Source organism: Musca domestica, unplaced genomic scaffold (genome assembly GCF_030504385.1).
Source record: "Musca domestica strain aabys unplaced genomic scaffold, Musca_domestica.polishedcontigs.V.1.1 31, whole genome shotgun sequence".
In the NCBI taxonomy this organism is placed as follows: Eukaryota; Metazoa; Arthropoda; class Insecta; order Diptera; family Muscidae; genus Musca; species Musca domestica.
The window spans coordinates 778,304-799,020 of record NW_026712309.1 but is presented as its reverse complement, the minus strand read 5'-3'; the positions used below and the strand labels follow the sequence as shown (position 1 = coordinate 799,020).

The window sequence follows — 20,717 nt, the reverse complement described above, 5'->3', positions numbered from 1 at the left end:
TACCCATATATTGGATATGAGCATCAATGTCACGACCAGAAGTGACATTTTCGTGTATTTTTTATTAATTTCGCTGATATTAAATTGTCATATTTTTCATGTGATAGTTATGGTCAATTTCAACCACCATATGTTATTCGATGACCATCCAAATTAATAGGTTTTTGCCCCATGCAAAATTCCTCTAGAGCAATTATACCAGCAAAAAAACATTAAGTCCGGCCGGGCCGAACTTTTAATACCCTCCACCTTAGGGTAAAGGAAACATTAGAATCCATTGTGTTCCACAAATATCAATTTTTAGACATATGCGTGGGAAAATGTGGCAAAAATCATCAAAATACCGAATATCGGAAGGTACCTTTATATGGGGACTAAACCAAAAAGTGGACGGATATATCATTTTCAATACCAACCATCCTAGACACAATACAAATTATTCTGCTAAATTTTGACGCTCTACGTCAAATATTGTGGGCTGTATCGTGATTTCAACAGACAGACCGATGGACAGACAGACAGACAGACGGACATCGTTAAATCTACTTTTATGCTGATCATATACTTTATGGGGTCTACGACGAATATTTAGGGATGTTACAAACGGAATGACAAAGTTAATATACCCTCCTTTTCAAGGTGGAGGGTATTAAATTCGATATTTGTTTAGTTCCCGTTCATTTTAACCTCTTAATATTTTGCGATAATCTCCCCCTATTGTGGTCTTAATAAAATTTCGTGAGTATCGGGTCATAATTGCGACCTGTAACGTGATTAGAATTTAACATGGAAAGAGGGATGGATACATAACTAGATCGAAACAGCTCGGTGAGATACGAAGGTCCATATATAGTTTCCTATATCTTGGTATCAGAAGTTTGCAATGGACTCTATCTATGGTGGCAGATCAATGTCTATATAGGTCTCTCTTTTACTAAATTCCCCATATAACGGTACCTTCAGTTTAAGTCACATTTTCTAACGAACTTGTCTACAATTTAGCATTTGTGGTTCTAATGTGTTCCGTAATGTAATCCTAAATGGAGTGAACTTCGCGACGTACGTTTTCATTTGGTGGAACTCAGCTCCAAAAAGCCAAATGTTGACTGGGAGTATGATCTACTTCAAATAAATTATTTTGTTACGGGAGCTCTACTAAATATGCATAGTGGTGTAGGTTATCATATAGTCCGCCCCGCCCGACTTTTGACTTTTCCTCACTGCTTATCACTAATATGTTCTGAACTACAAGATATATCAATACATGTATCTGATTTTGGAATGGAAAGAGTGTGGGCAATAACACAGGTGATCTTTATTCCCTCTAATGGGTAAACTTTCGACTTTTTAGGGGCTTTTCAACAAATTCCTGTACAAAAATTCGACCATATTCGACCATAGTCCCTAAACTCAACTGAAGCCTTCTTTACTTTACTTTCTTTTTAAATCCCATATTTATTGTCCAGGGGGTCTCTCCAAAAATATTCTTTAATAATCTTAAAATATTTTTGTGGTCAGTTTTTTACGGAAAATCCACGGCTTTTGGTAGGAAGTCCATAACAAAAATCTTAAAAAATCCACGATTTTTTATTTATTTTTAGAAAATAATGGAGATTTTTGTTCGTTAGGTCTATAATTTTGTACCTTATGCCATATTGTGGTACAGTGTATTGTGCCTTTGTGCATTTCTTTGTAACATGCAGAAGGAAATTACATATTCCCATAGTTCCTTGTAATGATCTTCATAAAATCATATTTTGAGTCGATTTATTAGTGTCCGTCCGTCTGTCAATGTATTTTTGTAAACAAAGTACAGATCGCATTTATTTTCCAATCGAGATAAGATTTTACATAATTCATTTGATTGGTTCACGGACAAACCCTATTGAAATCGGAGATAATCGGTCAAAATTTCCGCCCGTTTTCATTTTTATTGTGCGCCAATCATACACAATATTGCATTAAATTTCAGAGATCCTCACAAAACAATATTTAAACAGGCAGGACATCGCGACATTTTTTTAGAATTTTATGGTAATTAAGAAAATCTATAAGGTTTGTATGTTTGTAATTTATGGACTCGAAAACCGCTGCACGTATTTTCCTGAACATTTCCAAGTAGATTACAACATTGCTTGAAAATAACACAGGCTATAATTTTTTTTTTTTTAAATCGGAGGTATCTAACAAAAATTTAGGTTTTATATGCACATTTCTATTGATCGATTACAGTTTCAGTCTCCAAACTTGGAACGCTCAACCTAATTTGAACAAAATTAAATTTGCCAAATTATATTGGAATTGGTTCAGATTTGGATATAGTTCCCATATATATTTTCGGCCGATTTAATGGAAGAATTTGGTTACAATAATAAATTTGACAAACTAATTAGAAATCGGTTAAGATTTGGATAAAGCTCAAACGTATATATTCTCGGCCGATTTTACATATTTGATACACCCAACAAATTCGGACAGAGAAACGAAATTTGGTATTAAAAATTGCGAAATTATATTAAAATCGGTTGAGGTTTGGGTATAGCTCCCATATATATTTTCGGTCGATCTCATGTATGTTATGTACAAAACACGATACGAATGTCCGATTCCAATAAAATTCAGAATGTGTGGCGGAATTTGGTACCAATAATAAATTTGACAAGTTAATTTGAAATCGGTTAAGATTCCCACATAGGAAAGTATATATGGATCTTCCTATCTCGCCGAGCTGAGTCGATCTAGCTATGTATGTCCGTCCGTCCGTCTGTCCATGTTAATTTGTAATCACTCTACAGGTCGCAATTATGGCCCGATCTTCACGAAATTTAGAATGGAGGTGGGGCTAGGGTCAGAATAGAACCGTATTTCTTTTGGAGATGATCGCCAAATGTTTAGGGTTTGAAATGGACCAAATACTAAAAAAATGTCGGATTTTGCAGTAGCTATACAGGTCGCAATTATAGACCAATCGACGCGGAATTTCGAATGTAGCTAGAGTTTAGGGCGGGGAAGAAGCTACCAATTTGGGTGGTCATCGGATAATATTTAGCGGGTAAAATAGGCCATATCTTTTTTGTTGAAAAAATTCAAAATTTTTCATTAAACCGCGAATATTTAAAATCCCGGCGAAATCACAAAGCCATGACAAGGTTACTTCTGATCTTTACATTGATGTAAAGATCCAAAAAATCGAATATATAGCAAATATATGCAATATATATGTCTATCAAAGAAGATATGCTTGAAAGATCTCATATATGTCGAGAACGGCTGAACTGATTTCGACAGTTCTCATTAATTCAGAATGGCCTCTTGGCAGGAAAGGAAAAACGTCTAAAAAACGCATACAAATATCTCTCTAAAGATAAAAATATTGATTTTGTAAAATTTTCTCATATTTTTTTCCATTTTGTCATATTTTTGGCATATTTTCATTCTGAATTAAACATTTGGTAATATTTCTACAGCTAACAAAACTAAGTAGTTAGGATATCAGGATATCATATACAGATCGCATTTATGGCCCGATCCTTACGAAATTTTGCATGGGGATAAGATGAGGGTCAGAATAGAAGCCTACTCTTTTTGGAGATGATCGCCATATATTTAGGGGTTGAAATGGACCAAAAAACTGCAAAATTGTCAGCAAGTCGTAATTATCGCCCGATCTTCACGCACATTTGAATGGGGGTTACCGGACATTGCAAAAGCCAAGCAGTTTTGGATGGCCATCCAAAAATATTCAATGTGTAAAGGAGTTTGCCAACTTTTGTAGACAAAATACGAAATTGTCCATTCCAGTGACTTTTTGGAGAATTCACAAATACAGGAAAGACGCACTTCTGACTATTTTTTAACGCTGATTACGTTGAAGGATGTAGTCAAATGTCTGTATCTCATATAGATGTGTTTCAGTCAAAAACCAATAATAAATGTTAATCTTTTGCCACTTCTGAGAGATTATAGGTCTTTGGGAAATATTGGTTCCAGATCTTGGAAGACCATTTACATGCAACATCTACCAATAAATTGGAAATGAGCAAATTAGTTTAAGTTGCTATTATTCGAAAATTAGAGAACGAAACCTGATGGTTTTCTTTTATTATTTGTCACAAATATCTTGTGGAATTCTTTCGAGTATCTTGCCTATTTAAACTGTATCGTTTATTATAGTGTTGTTGGGTATTCAACGGTCGGCCCCGCTCGACTGTAGCCTTTGCTTACTTGTTTTTATTATAAAATTTTGAATGCATATTAAATCGAAAGGCGTATTGAAGCGCACCGGGTTCAGCTAGTATACTAAACATCCGAATATTTTTTGAAATGTTGCAAATTTATTGTAGCCTCTATTTTACTGTTGAGGATACACAAACAAACTTTGGGTAAGTTGATACATTTCCCAAATCTATTGTTCTTTAAGTATAAAATATCTCCAAAAATTATGTCAGACGTGATTCTCTGCTTTCCCCACTTCAAAGAACACTCGGATAGATTCCCACCAAATATTCGTTCTGCATGTTTCACTTGAAATAATTACCTGACCAACCAGCCACCCACCACATCCTCATCATCTTCCGGTATATTAATATTCATATCTGTCAGGCCACAACACTTACTCAATAAAAATCAGATTGAAAATCTATCCAGACAAGAGTAGATCAAAAGAAATATCCATGTGTGACGGACTGCCGTGTTTTTCTCCCTCTCCATCACTCTCTCTCCCCCTGGACGTCTCTTCGATAACCACAGTTAGTTCCTATGCGTTGGCGGCAAAAGTAACTGCAGGTTTATAACACATTACTCGCATGTGGCTTTTAAACAATGGATAAACCTTCGGAAAGTCCCAATCTTCCCTACTGGGCTCGATGCAACACAATGCAACACCACAGGCCACTTTTGTCTATCCCTCTGGAGGTGGCAATGTTTGGTAATACATTTCCCAAGGAAAGCAAGTTTAACGGCGCACTCGGCTGGATGAAGTATGACAAAGGACAACACAACTCAAGACTGCATTGTTGAGGAATGTCATACAGGCTGGCATATTGTTAGCCATATTTGGCGGCCAAACACACACACACATACCGTATGGCATAAGCCAGCCATCGTTGTGGCAGATTCACAATGTAGTATGTGTGTGTGTGTGTATGTGCGGGGAATACGAGTGGTATATGTTGGCATTTTTTATATAAATTACAGTGCATGTAAATCTTGTGTAATATTTTGGGACAGTATTTGTATACGGGTTAATTTAAGAAACCCTCCTGGTTTCAGTGACCACGATAGAATGTATAATATAATGAAAGTTCTACATTTTAGAGGACTACATGAAACCTGAAAATATAATAAAGAATAACACAAAATTCGTATTAAAACTACAAAAATTGCTAATAGTTACTAAATGTGTTAAGCTATCGGGATGACTAAAACTTTAAAGCTAAACGAAATAGTGTAAAAAAATTCATTTAAAAGGATACTAAAAGGGCTACAAGGTACAATAGTATTGATCGAGTGGGTAGGACTATATATCTAAATCTAATCTTCGTGTGTGAATTTGTCTTCATAAACCTAATTGGTGGAACCAAGGTGTCTATGCAGATTCGTATAAATGTATAAAATAATGTTCCACGGGCATCGAAAAAAGTAAAAACTCTGAAATTTAGTACAAGTTTTTTCCCGCACATGAAAAAAAATCGCGAAAAAAATAGCGCACGATAAAAATTCTAGAAAATTCAAACTAAAAGGATGCGAAAAGTATTCAACTATAAAAGAGCAGAAGATCAGACATTATGTACGTATTTATGTATATGGTGTACAAAAAATCCGAAAAACTTTACGACGCGGAAATTCGCATTTCCAGGCACAGCTGACCATGAGAAAAGCAGGAACATGCCAAATTTAGTCCGTAGCAAATGCCAAGCGTGCAGGAAACTGCAATCTTTTGGAGTTGAGTGGCATTTCTGTTGCAATTAGAGAATTTGAGCTGGCAACATACTTCCCGTAATAATCGTATCCTCAATTTAATTGTTGTGTAGTTTTTTTACAGTTGTGCCGAACACCACTGCAAAGGCGTGGTGGGTCAATGCTTCTTAATAAAATCATATCCCAATCTGAACCGATTTCAATATAATTTGACAAAATTTGCTTTTACACCAAATTCCGTTACACCATCCACATTTTATTGAAATTGGAGGTACGTACCGAGTTTAGTGCATCAAATATGTGAAATATATGGTAGCTGTATCCAAATCTAAACCGATTTCTAATTATTATGAAAATTTATTTTCTGATCGAATCCCGTCATATTTTCCAAATTTCATTGGAATCAAATATACATATCGTGCTTGGTTCCTCAAAAATACCGATTTGAATATAATTTAACAAATTTATTTTTGGTACTGAATTTCGTTTCTCTGTCCGAATTTCATAGGGATCGGACAAACATATTGCATTGGGAGCATTAAATATTTAAAATTGGTCGAAAATATACAGGGTGAGATGAAAAAACTGCAACCAACTTCAGACTGCTGTCATTTCTAAGCCACTCGTTCGACAGCTGTTAAAATTATTCCAGTGACATATCATTATATTGTTTACAAGCGTACAAAAGCATTTAGGTGAGAATTTTCCAGAAAAAAGTTATTCGGGACGGAATTCATGTGTAATAGTATGATATTTATGTTTGGCTGGAAACCACAAGTGGCTATCGTTAGAGCACTCCAGCATTTAAATGTGGAAAATACCGTGATACTGGTAGCGTAGCCCAACGCCAAGGCATCGGACGGAAGAAAACAGCAACATCAGCGGAAATGGTTCGAAAAGTAAAGAAGCGACTTGATCGAAACCCGCGTCGCAATGGCCGAAAAATAGTTCGTGAGCTGCACATATCGCAATATTCCATTCGGCAAATATTGAAAAATTAGCTCGGGGTAAAACCATTGAAATTCCAAAAAGTGCAAGAACTTACACCGCAACTGATAGAAAATAGACTCAAAAGAGCTAAAGAGTTGCTTCGCTTGGCCGAAAGTGGTGAACTGCCGAATTTGGTTTTCTCCGATGAAAAAACATTCGTTATCCAGCAGTTTGTAAACAAACAAAATGATCGTGTTTACTTGCCAAAGAGGTCAGCTGAAAATGTGCACCTTCGTTGACCACCAGAACTCAAGCGCCGGCCATGCTGATGGTGTGGGCCGCCATAACAGCCGATGGTCGGTCTTCGCTCGTTTCGTTGTCCAGCAGTTTGTTAACAAACAAAATGATCGTGTTTACTTGCCAAAGAGGTCAGCTGAAAGTATGCATCTTCGGTTGACCACCAGAACTCAAGCGCCGGTCATGGTGATGGTGTGGGCCGCCATAACAGCCTATGGTCGATCTCCGCTCGTATTAATCGACCGTGGCATCAGAATAAATGCCGATTATTATCGCGAAAATATTCTGGAGGGTGTATTAAAGCCTTGGGCACGCTAACATTTTAGCCGCAGACCTTGGACATTCCAACAGGACTCAGCACGCGCCACCCAAAAATGGTTGAAAATGATGTTCCTGGCTTCATCTCCAGCGCACAATGGCCACCAAAATCTCCGGATACCAAGCCGTTGGACTATTGTGTCAGGAGTATCTTTGAAAGCAAGATTGGCACTAACTAAAAATAAGTGTGGATAACCTCAAGCAAGCGCTTCACCGGGAATGGGCCAAAATACAGCGGAGCAACATTCGGGTAAATCTAAACTTATTCTAATTCTAAAATTGGATCCTATTTCCGACGTTTTTTGCTTTCATTCAAAAAATTAAAAAAAAATGTATAAATTATGGCCTTTGACTTTGTTGCAGTTTTTTATCTCTTGTAAGTGAGGTAACAGAAAAAGTGCATCGATATTTCTCACTTGCTCCAAACAGAAATATTGGGATGTGCTAAGATAGAAGGAAATTGTACACTGATTCCACATTTTACAAAAGATATTTGTAGTCAACATGTTCACCTATTGGGGGAAGCTAGAGAGGCAATATTATCCATGATCGCTACGAAGCTAAGTGTGCTATAAATATTACAACAGAAAAAATGTGTACTGAATATTATAGTGTGCAAAGTTCGAAAGATACTGTGAACTCCTTTCACAGAATATGAGATTTTTATTATTTGTATGATACGTTGCAAAGTACAAAAAAGAGTCGACCGATATTCGACGAAATCACTAATACATAAAAGTGGCATATCTTACCCTTACATTGATGCTGATTTCGTAGACATATACAGTGTGAAATCGGGGATATATACATATGAATCTAAATTATTGTTTCGAATGTCCATAAGCATGACAGAGGATGGAAATATAAGGCAATTGACACGGAATTTGGAATTGCTTTGTGGCTCTAGTCATGGGCGGAAGAGGCATTTGTTACATTATTTGTTTCCTCATTAAATCCAAAGAGCTTCCGATCTGTAAAAACTTAACAGTAAATTATATGGTTATAGGGTAGTACATGATCGTGACCGCTCGACTATAGCTTTTTATACCCTCCACCATACTATGAAGGGTATAGTAACTTTGTCATTCCGTTTGTAACTCCTCGAAATATTCATGTCAGACCCAAAAAAGTATACATATTCTTGATCAGCGTAAAATTCTAAGTCGATTTAGCGATGACCGTCTGTCTGTCCGTCTGTCTGTTGTAATCACGCTATCTTTCGCACGAATTGAGTTCGTAAATGGGCCATGCAGGTCCACGTATTCATATAGCTCCCATATAACGGTACCTCCCAATATTCTGTATTATGATGATTTTAGCGACATTATTCACCGGAATTATTTCAAATTTTGTATTTGAAGTTCGTAATGCAAACTACAAAAAATTGTCTGTGCAGGTCCACGTCTTCATATAGCCCCCAAATAACGGTACCTTCCGATATTCGGTATTTTGATGATTTTGGGTACAATACTCACCGAAATCGTTTGATATGTCGTATTTGAAGTTCGTAATGGATGCTACAGCTTGTGAGAGAAAATTGTCTATGCAGTTTCAAGTTTCGAATTTGAATATGGTAATGGCTTATGGCAAACAAAGTCTATGTAGGTTCACGTCATAGAGACCCTAACATAACGGCTTTTAATACCCTCCACCTTAGGGTAAAGGAAACATTAGAAGAAATGTGGCAAAAACCATTAAAATGCCGAATATCGGCAGGTATCGTTATATGGGGGGCTATACCAAATCGTGGACCTACACATGCAATGTTTCGCCAACGAAGCTAGAACCCATTATGACCTACAAATACCAATTTTCAGACAAATACGTGAAAAAATGTGGCACAAATCGTCAAATTACCGAATATCGGGAGGTACCATTATATGGGGACTATAACAGAACGTGAACCGATATATCTCATTTTCAATACCAATCATCCTAGACACAATACAAATTGCACTGCTAAATTTTGGCGCTCTACGTCAAATAATGTGGGCTATATCGTGATTTCAACAGACAGACGGACAGACAGAAAGACGGACATCGTTAAATCGACTTAGAATTTTATGCTGATTATGAATATGTATATACTTTATGGGGTCTACGACGAATATTTAAGGATGTTACAAACGGAATTACAAAGTTAATATACCCTCCTTTCCAAGGTGGAGGGTATAAATATAGCCACTCTTCCGAATACTGTGCAAATTGAAACATGTTTTTTTTGGAGACGGAAGCGGCTTTTTGGTCATAACTCAAACCACGTGCCATTCTTTACGATTTACTGCCATACCAGGTTTTTTTCCTACAACCGACATTCAAACCAGTAATACAATGACCAACCGACCAACGACGTAGTATTCATAGTATGTAGATACGACAATATTGGTAGTAAATCCGTAGTAACATTTACTGCTAGCGGTTGATTCTCAGTGTGTCTCTCTCTGCTTGTCTGTCTGTCTGCCAAGCTGAGCGTAATACATTTAGGCACATGTAAGGGACATGTAGGCCTGACTGATGCATACACACACACATGTATGTGTGTGTGCATGGTCCTGTGTGTGTTTCGGATTTGAATGATGGCCCATACATATGTTATCCTTGTTGCTGCGACTGCCGTCGCCGTTAGAATCACCGTAATCGTCACCATAGTCGTTGTTGTGGTAGCCTCTGTTACTGCTTGCTGCCGTTTTGACAGTAACTCTGTGTTGTTGTGGTTCGTATCTGGGTTTCGTGTACTGTCGTTATTCGTATGCACATATACAGCCTGTTTTTAATGGGTACAAACATGTATGTATGTGTGGGCCTATTTTGTATAGGGAATGTATGTTTGTATATACATATCCGTCTACCCGGACCTACATATCGTGGCGGTGGTAGTGTGTGTGTATGCCAGTTTGTTTGCACTAGTAGGTGTGCTTATGTTCGAGCTTGTCGGAAATATGGGTCAAAATGTAGTGCAATGTCCTCAACATCCGCATTGCTGTAGTTTGACTTTTCTCTTTCTCTCTCGCTCCCGAATGGGGAATTGCATTGAGGTTCAATTTTAAGTTTTACATTCTTTCATTGTGAATTGGGCTTGCTGCTGCTGATGTTGTTGTTGTTGTTTTTTCTGCATTCTTACCAGCTGTCTTTAAAATTCAATGTTGAACACGAAGTGGCTCTTAATAGCTATTTGGCTGTGACGGAGTTTTTTTTTCGTTTGCAATTCTGGTACCAATGTTTAGCTAGCGAAGCGTGCATTTAAATATATTAAATATGTGGGAAACGGATGAGATTTTTGTCATCTTCGAATAACTTTAAATGGGTACGGTTTACAGTCAAGACAGAGGCATAATTTATTACAGAAATCTCAGAGTTTAAAACCCGAAAAAGTGTTTTCGGTTCCCAGGCTAAACTTTTTTGTTGCCCATTATATATAGCCTTAATCATGCAGAAAGGACCTGAAATGATATTTAGCTCCATAACTCAATAAATTTGAGATGTAGCTCTAAAATTAGATACAGTCCTGTGGGTTACGTGTATCATTTTAAGAAAATATATCAGTATACGTTTTGATATAGCCCCCATATAACGCTATACCCCGATTTCAAGTATTTTTGAAGTTTTAGCCATTTTTATACACTCCGCCTTAAATCACTTTATCATTCCGTTTGTAACATCTCTAAACATTCGTCGTAAACGTATATATTATCAGCATAAGACGATTTAACGATGTCCGCCTGTCTGTCACGGACGGACGTAGTGTTTCACTATATATTGGTATTGAAAATGAAATCGGTCAACTTTTCTAATATCCGCCATATAATTGCACCTTCGAATGTTCGGTATTTTGATGATTTTAGCAACATATTTTCACGGATTTTTTTTTAAAAATTGGAAAGATTTTCCGAAACGATTCCCAGAAAGAAAACAAGACTGGGTTTAGGGGCTATTGACCGACCTGACATTTTTATCACAGGTAGGTATTTTTACCCTACACCACATACTGGCAGGGGTATTATGTGTTTATGCATTTGTTTGTAACAGGGTAAAAGAAGCGAGATAGACCCATAGTTACTTTTAAGGATCTTTATAGAATCACTTTTTGTATCGATTTATGAATGCCAGTCCATCACTCCATGCATTTTAGTGAACAAATTGCAGTTCGCATTTATTATCCGATTGAGATGAATTTTGGCCCAAGGACGAACCCTACTGAAATTGGTGAGATCGGTTAAAAGTTCCTCACATGTGTAAAATGCACTCCACAAGAATGATATTTTATACCAGGTATTGCTCGAACGATACTACTCGGTCAAATTGTATGAAGATCGGTTCAGATTTTGATATGGCTCCCATATGTACTTTTATTGGATTTCAAATTTTTTATGCACCAAATAGCTGTCAGCCCAAATGTTGGCACATCCTACCGAATTGAGTCTAGAAACAAGTACTTCAAATTTGGTGAAAATCGGTTCAGATATTGCTATAGCTCCCATATATATGTTTTATCCGATTTGTTCCCTCACATACGTAATATGCACTCCACAATAATTATATTTAATACCGGGCATCAGATCAGAAAATACCTCTTCCAAATTTTATCGAAATCGGTTCAGAATTTCATGTAGCTTCGATAAGCATCTTCATCCGATTTTACGGTTATTGCTCACCATATATGTAATATCAGCCCAAATTGAATAGGTTTTCTCATAATCAATCGAATTTTACTCGAATTTTACCATTTGGCGAAACTTGGTCGGGTACATCGATTGCTCCAATAAATATTTCCTAATATAATTCTTATCGAAGTCACGTCATGCACTATACAGTTTATTTTTGAATACAGTCTATATTTGAATCGCAGTTGGTAGGATCTACTTCACATAAATTCCCAATATAAACTTTTTTGTTACAGTAGCTCTAATAAATACGAATATGGTAGGTGTAGGGTATCATAAAGTCGGCCCGCCCAACTTTTGACCTCTCATTACTGGTTTCAAACCGATTATTACAAAGTAATTTTCGTGGGGCAAATACCCGTTACCCGTCTATTTACCCTGAAAATTTGGATACAAAAATACATACGTGTTTATGTCTCTTGTGGTTCCGAAGATATAATATACTTTAAAGATACTATAAAGTCGAAGACCGGCTACCTAAAAAGACCCCAGAGGAGAAAATCTTAAGCCCCGGCCGCAGGTCAACTTCTTGCATATGGCCACTTGGTAGATAGGTATTTCCATAAGCTTTTAAATGATATCCATTTTGTACCAACCGGATAGAACCCAGAATTTGTATCCGAACCTTCGGGGGAATAATAAATAACCCCCACAAAAAATATTTTGCCGTAATCAGGTCAAAAATATCTACCCAATAATGGGGTTCATGTCAGCAATGGTTGTAATTCCATAAGTATGGGGATTATGTCCGCTACTTTCTAGGGATTATGACTTTTTTTGATATTATATGTAAATGGTTGCGATGGCCAAAATTCCGTACCTTGACGCCTAAAGTTGTTTTATGTCTGCTTATTCATACGTGAGCAAACTACACAGGAACACGCACAATTTGGAACGAATTAGGACATTTTCAAAAAATAAAAATGAAATCCATTAAAAATTCTGTTAAAATCTCCGAAGGTGCCGATATATGGGGAGATAAACGATATTGTGGACCTATATAGACAAATCTATGTCTAGGGATAAAGTAGTCACAAATAACTCCTTGTATAGAATTTAAGACAATTCCGTTTAAAAATGTGGCTAAAATCATCAAAATACCGAATATCGGCTGGTGGCGTTATATGGGGGATATACGATATCATGGACCTATATAGAGAACTCCCTGTCAGGGGGTAAAGTGTTTCCAATGAACCCCTTGTGTAGAATTTCAGACAATTTCGTTGAAAATGTGGCTAAAATCATCAAAATACCGAATATCGGGGGTACCGTTATATGGGGGATATACGATATCGGGGACCTATATAGACAATTCTCTTTCAGGGGGTAAATTGCCCACAAAGAACTCCTCGTGTGTATTTTCAGACTATTCTATTAGAAAATGTGGCTAAAATCATGAAAATACAGAATATCGGGGGTACTGTTATATGGGGGCTATACGATATCGTGGACCTATATAGATAATTCTCAGCCAAGGGATAAAGCATCAGATATCGGGGGTACCGTTATATGGTGGCTATACGATATCGTGGACCGATATAGCCCATCTTCGAACTTTACCTGCCTGCAGACAAAAGAGAGATCTGGCAAAATTTTAGCTTTCTATCTTTATTCGTATAGCCCGTAGCGTGATTACAACAGACGGACGAACGGACAGGGCTAAATCGTCTTAGAATTTTACGCTGATCAAGAATACATATACTTTGTTGGGTCTAAATGATTATTTCGATGAGTTACAAACGGAATGACGAACTTAATATACCCTCCATACTATGTATGGTGGAGGGTATAAAAATGTAGACTTGGTCCCCATTCTGTGGGTCGAACGTAAAAACCTAAAGATCTTTATAAAATTAAAGTTCGAAGTTGTATGAAATCGAAATGATATTCTCATCTAAATGTATATTTAAGAAAAGAAATTTCTATGTCAATGATTTCAATTCAAGTAGAATTTGTTTAGGTATCTGTCACAGCGTAATTTACATATTAATATCTAAAAATTCTTGCACGTATATGTGTTAAAAACATGAAAGCATATGTGTGCTTCCGAGCAATTCTTCGTGTTGTGTTTTTTTTTTATTTTTTCTGTGGTGTTTGTGTGTGCCAAAAGGTACTTCAAAATGATGAAATGAAAATTGCCTCTAGCCATCCATGGCTTCATTTCGAACATACCAACACACACATGTGGAAAAGGAGGAGTACTTATCCCATGGACTCCTCTATATCCAAAACACGTACTCATATTTTCGTCCAAAAATGACGACAACGCCAACATTTTTATAAAGGAGGCAAATTTAATGAAATGTATTTTTTGTGTCCTCTCATTCAAGTCAAAACAATAGATGCACAACGGCTGTTCCTTTGCTGCACATGGAAATGACCGAGTGCATGCAAGTGTTTGTGTGCGGGAAAGTGTGAAAGAAAATAAAAATTCTAGGTTTTGGTATGATTTTTTTTTGGAACAAGAAATATTTTGAAATGCTCTCACTATAGGTTTACGTAATAGCATGATGGCTTCAGTGTTACCATATTGGTCTTATTAGCACTTAAATATTTAAAAAAACAGTTAGAAAAAGTCAAAAGTCGGGCGGGGACGACTATATGATACCCTACACGATTTTGTGTATTTAGTAGAGCTCCCGTAACAAAAAAGTTTATAATGGGAACTTATGTGAAGTAGATCATAGAAACTCCGAACCAAATAACGTGCTGTACAGGGTGAGATGAAAAAACTGCAACCAACTTTAGACTGCTGTCATTTATAAGCCACTTGCCGACAGCTGTTAAAATTATTCCAGTGATAGCTTATTATATGATTTACAATCATACAAAAGCATTTTGGTGAGAATTTTCCCAAAAAAAAATTATTCGTGATGGAATTCAAACGTGATAGTGTGATTTCTTTCTGGAAAACCACAAGTGGCTATCGCTAGAGCACTCCAACATTTAAATGTTACTGGTAGCGTAGCCCGACGTCAAGGAAGTGGACGAAAGAAAATAGCAACATTAGCAGAAATGGTTCCGAGAAGTAAAGTAGCAACTTCATCGAAACCAGTGTTGAAGTGGCCGAAAAATGGTTCATGAGATGAACATATCGCAATATTCCATTCGGCAAATATTAAAAAATGAGCTCGGGTAAAGCCATTGAAATTCCAAAACGTGCAAGTGCTTCGCTTGGCCGAAAGTGGTGAACTGCCGAATTTGGTTTTCTCCGATGAAAATGTGCACCTTCGGTTGGTCACCAGAACTCAAGCGCCGGCCATGGCGATAGCGTGGGCCGCCATAACAGCCGATGGTCGCTCTCCGCTCGTATTAATCCACATTGGCATCAGAATAAATGCCGAATATTATGGCGAAAATATTCTGGAGGGTGCATTAAAGGCTTGGGACGCAAACATTTTGGCCCCAGACCTTGGACATTCCAACGGGACTCAGCACCATCGCACTCAGCACGCTTCGCCCAAGAAAGTTTGCAAAATGAGGTTCCTCGCTTCACTTCCAGCGCACAATGTCAACCAAAACCTCCAGATACCAATTCGTTAAAAATACCAAAGTGTCGATCACCTCAAGCAAGCGCTTCATCGTGAATGGGCCAAAATACCCCGGAGCAACATTCGGGCAGCATGTGGCGGTTTCATTGGTCGTTTAAAGGCCATAATTCGTGCCAAAGGTGACCAATTGGTAACAAAACAAAACTTATTGTAAAATTTGATGCTATTTCCGATATTTTATGCTTTCATTTTATAAAATTTAAAAAAAAATGTAAAAATTATGGCGTTTGACTTTGTTGCAGTTTTTTATCTCACCTTGTATAGTGTATGATATGACTTCCGTTAGGATTATATTAAAAAATTTTTGTTTGAGCAATATGAATACCGGATCAAGTTTCACCTATTTAATTTGGGTTGTAAAATCGGATGAAGATGTATATCGAAGTTATATAAAAATCTGAAAAGATTTCGATAAAATTTGGCATTGGTATCAAATAATATCGTTGTGGAGTGCATATTATACATGTGAGGGATTTTAACGCCAAATCGGATGAAACATATATATGGAAGCTATAGCTATATCTAAACCGATTTTCGCCAAATTTGAAGTACTTCGTCCTGAAATGAATTCAATCGGAATTGCCAAAATTTGGTTCACAATTTACCCGAAATCGGTTGAAGATTTACCGATCCTCACCAATTTCAATAAATTCAAAGGGAAAGGGTAATGGGTCTATCTCGTTTCCTTTTGCCTGTTACAAACAAATGCACAAGAACATAATACCCTTACCACGATGTGGTGTAGGGTATAAAAATCCGAACCTTCCTTAATAGATTAGCCAGACTCCATAAAGTAGTTCGACCTCTGGAATGCATATGTAGAAAAATCAATCAGCACACATTGGCCATGTAAATTAAATAGGCACTGCTTTGGTTGAGCCCTGTTGAAACTAGTCTCGAGTCCTTCTCCTGTTAGAATAATGAAGGCATAAATTTAAAACCAGTAAGGAAAGGTCAGAAGTGGGCGGGTCGACTATATGATACCCTACCCTACCCCACTATCAGTATTTAGTTGAGCTCCAGTAACAAAAGAATTGAAAAAGAATGAAGTAGATCATACCACCTATCAAAATTGGTCTTTAAATCAGCTATAGTTTGCTATAGAGTTCATGATACACTTCGAGAAGGATTATATTAAGAAAAATATATATCGGGGCCGAGTTACATAAAATGGAAACGAACGTCACTCCATATGGGCTGATATTAGTCAGGTCAGTTGGACTGATATCGGCCATTTGGCGCACTACTAACCCGAAATCGGTTAAAGATATATGGGAGCTATATTTAAATCTGATCTGATTATCATCAAATTCAATAGGGTTCGTCCTTGGGCCAAACAAATGTTGTTTGCATTTGGTACACAACAATACATGGATGGACGGACAGACGAATTGACATGCATAAATCGACTCAGAAAGTGATTCTATGAAGATCCTCAAAAGTAACTATGGGTCTATTCCGATTCCTCCTCCATGTTAGAATAGGAAGATTTTTATGTAGAAGGAAAAGTTACATTTGGAAACAATTAGTAAAATATCAATCATCACACATTGGGCTTGTGAATTCCATTGGCACTCCATTTATTTGAATTCTTCTCCTTTTAAAAAAAGATTTTCTGAGGTTTATATCCTCGAACTCGGTTTGCACTTCTTTATTCTCATATTTTGTGTATTTATTTCCAGGGACATCTACCACGACTCCGTTCAGCGCTATTGCTTCTCTGTTCTCACGTAGCTGCTGGTAAGCTTCGCCCTCTATAGAGTTAATCGCGCTTAGTTTGTTGGAAAGTCTGACGAAGGCAGTCTTTTTTTGGTGGTGTTCTTATCGTAACGCCGCTGAGTTTGAATAGTTTATTAAATCTATTCTCTTCAAGTGCGTTGTTATTGTTCATGCTTCACTGGATCCTAACTCAAAGCCGTTATATCAGATCGTTGTTAGTAACGTTTGTGGTCTCATGATTGTCTTTGCTTGCAGGGAGGCCATGCAAGTTTTGACGAAGAGTCCTTTTAAGTTTCGACGTTCAGAGCCAGATCCGTACAAACGAGGACATACTTACACCACCAACCTAATGGTAACGAATCTGAGAGCGTTCTTTGAGACTTCCCAAGTTTTAATAGGAAGGGGGTAGTTGCAGCATTTGCCCAGAAGCCGTTTCGGTTAGATTTCACTCCACTTACTATCGTCAGTCCAAGAGTCAATATGTTACGATAATGTGTTCCAGTATGCCATGATTAAGATTTTACTGGTCTCGATCTCAGTGTCCAAAAGGACGGAATATGAGAGTTGCTGCCGCCTCTACTGGTGTCAGACGCGGCTGGATTTATTTGCAAGCTAATTGCCTGCCAACTGGGGTCCGCTGGGTCGTTAAGCCCGTTTTCTCTAATGAATGTACCTTGTGGAGATAAAAAAAAAATTGAAAATTCGAGTGCATGTGCCTCGAATTTAATCGATCAAATTATTTCAAGTTACATTTGTACTTTTTGATATGCCCGTCACCCTTTTGGTACCAAAATTCAGTTCATTCTGGCAACTTTGTTTCGCTTTTACTATAACACAACACACATTCAACCATGTATGATATGAGTAGCACCAAAAATGAGCATCATTATAATAAAAATGATAAATGTTGACTTTTTCGACATACTTTAAAATTTTCAAAAACGTAATTAGGGCTATTTCTTGAAGCAAATAATACAAATTTCATTCACTGACAAGAAATGCATGTTTTAGAATAAAGAAGCCAAACCATTTCAGATGGCTTTAATTTGGTAAATATAATTTATGAGACGACCACAAGCAAAATTATAGTTTGATAAGGCAACATGTTAATACTGCATGAATGTGTATTTCTTTAAGCAAAAGTGTAAATTGTTTAATAAAAAAAAGGTTTAAAATATTATTAAATTTTTTTACTACTAGATACGCCTACGTCAACTATATGTGTGGACGCCAGTCGTACGTGGAATTCCTGAATAAAAAGTCCAAGCCCAGACTGTTTAACCTCTACCTCTCCGGAATTCCGTGCCCTCCAGACGGCACAGAGATCGTAACATACGCGGGTGACTGTACGATCATGGCGTCGGATCCTGTAGTTGATGACATATGTGTCAGGAACTTGCCGCCTTCTTCCTTGCGAGGAATATGAAAATATCCGCCACTAAATCGACGGCCACACTATGTACCACATTGACTGCGGAGATGAGAACACAGCTGAATGTGCAGGTCAAGGTGCACATAATTCCGACCACCAACTACCCAAAAATCCTTGGGGTCACATTCGATAGCATGTTCAAGTCTCCCGCGCAAGCCACAGCTATTTGCGATAAAATGAAAAGTAGGAACAAGGTCCTCAAGGCGCCAGCCGGCAGCACTTGGGGTGCGGATAAGGAAACCTTGTTGAGCTCTTATAAAGCGATAGGTCGGTCTGTGGTTAGCTATGCAGCTCCAGTGTGGCCGACGAATACGAGTGCTACGCAGAGGAGACGAAAGTTCTTCCCTTACGTCAGCATAATCATATGATTTCGTTGCAGTACCTGCTTGGGTGTTATCGTGGGAGTCACACTAACCACCATATGGTGGATAGAACTCCCCCACCCAGGCGTGTCAGGAAGGACCTGCATGATCTAGAGAGAGGTCCAGCGATGTAAGAGATCTTTACAAATTCAACTGAATTTATCCTGGAAGCATATAAATTTGGGGCATATAAACTTTGTCCTTTTTGTTTGAAACTCCTCAAAATATTCATTTTAGATCCCACAAAGTTTATATATTCTGGATTGGAGCAAAATTCTAAGTCGATTTATAGACCGGAATTGTTTCAAATTTCGTATTTAAAGTTTGTAATAGGTACTACAGCCTATGACAAAAAATTGCGTATGCATGCCCTCGTCTTCATATAGCTCCCATATAACGGTTTATCTATAAACTGTATTTTTCAACCAAATTTTCTTAAACAGTCAATTATCCAAATCTTCAGTTTCTACAAATAATTAGTCCTATTTTAAAAAGTTCCGTCAGAATGTCATACATAATTTGACTAAAAAGAGAAATGAAATTTTCAAATTTGTCAACTTCACGTGTGTGCATTTCATTCAGACATTTCTAAACAAAAGACACACACCGAAAACAAAAACTCTCCTCAAACTTCATGAATCCCAACAACAATTGAAAAACCTTCTAAAAATAAAGATTTCATTGCGTAGACATGTCTTTCTTCTAACAATAACAAAAAAAAATAGTCTAGAACGGCTCCGCTTGATTTGGGTCAGTTTATTTTTATAAACCAAAGAATTCCATATTCAAAGAATAGAATGAATCCTCGAATGAACGAGCGTACTTCAAGTGGATTTCCTGCCACCAGCAGCAACAACACTAACAACACATGTCTGTGGTAGGCCGGTCGGTCGGCCGCCTAGCTATGAATACCAGAACTTAACTACACGCCTGAATGAATATATTTGGCCCAACAGGCAGACAGACACTGAACATATGTTTTGGAAATTATATAAATATCGTAAGAAATTCAGTTCCATAATTTAGTACCGACAAAGACATAGCAACGCAAACATCACATTTTCGGCAAATTGAGGAGATTTTCTTTTCTTCTAAGCAAAAGGAAAAAAATCACAATTCTTATGATTTAGAAATATTCTTATATTCGAATATATGGAACTTGTTGAAAATCTAAAATTAAAAGGATTCTTAAGGATCATGACCACTATTAATAGGAGAACATCTATACCGCAATCAATGTCGAGAGGTGTGACGTAAGGTAAGTGAGGTGTATTTTGATACTTGGCAACTAGAGTTTTTAATTATTGTTTTGGAATTTTTGTTTCTATATCACGATTGAGATAATCTTTTCAGATTTGTCTAATATAACATGTTACATTTCATTTTCAGGAATAAATATAATAAAGTGAAAACATCTGCTATTTATGTAGACAACCTGGACCTGGAATAAATATTTTACATATTTTATATTAAGAAATATCTGAAATTCGTAACAAAGATAAAAATAAATACAACAAATATACCAAAA

General features: G+C 37.1%; 1 long non-coding RNA gene across 1 annotated transcript; it reads left to right on the top strand.

The window, feature by feature from the left end:
* The first annotated feature begins 19,797 nt into the window (after positions 1-19,797).
* Positions 19,798-20,717, top strand: LOC131803618 (uncharacterized). Its single transcript, XR_009342687.1, has 2 exons — positions 19,798-20,447; positions 20,579-20,717. It is a non-coding gene; the product is annotated as an uncharacterized LOC131803618 (long non-coding RNA).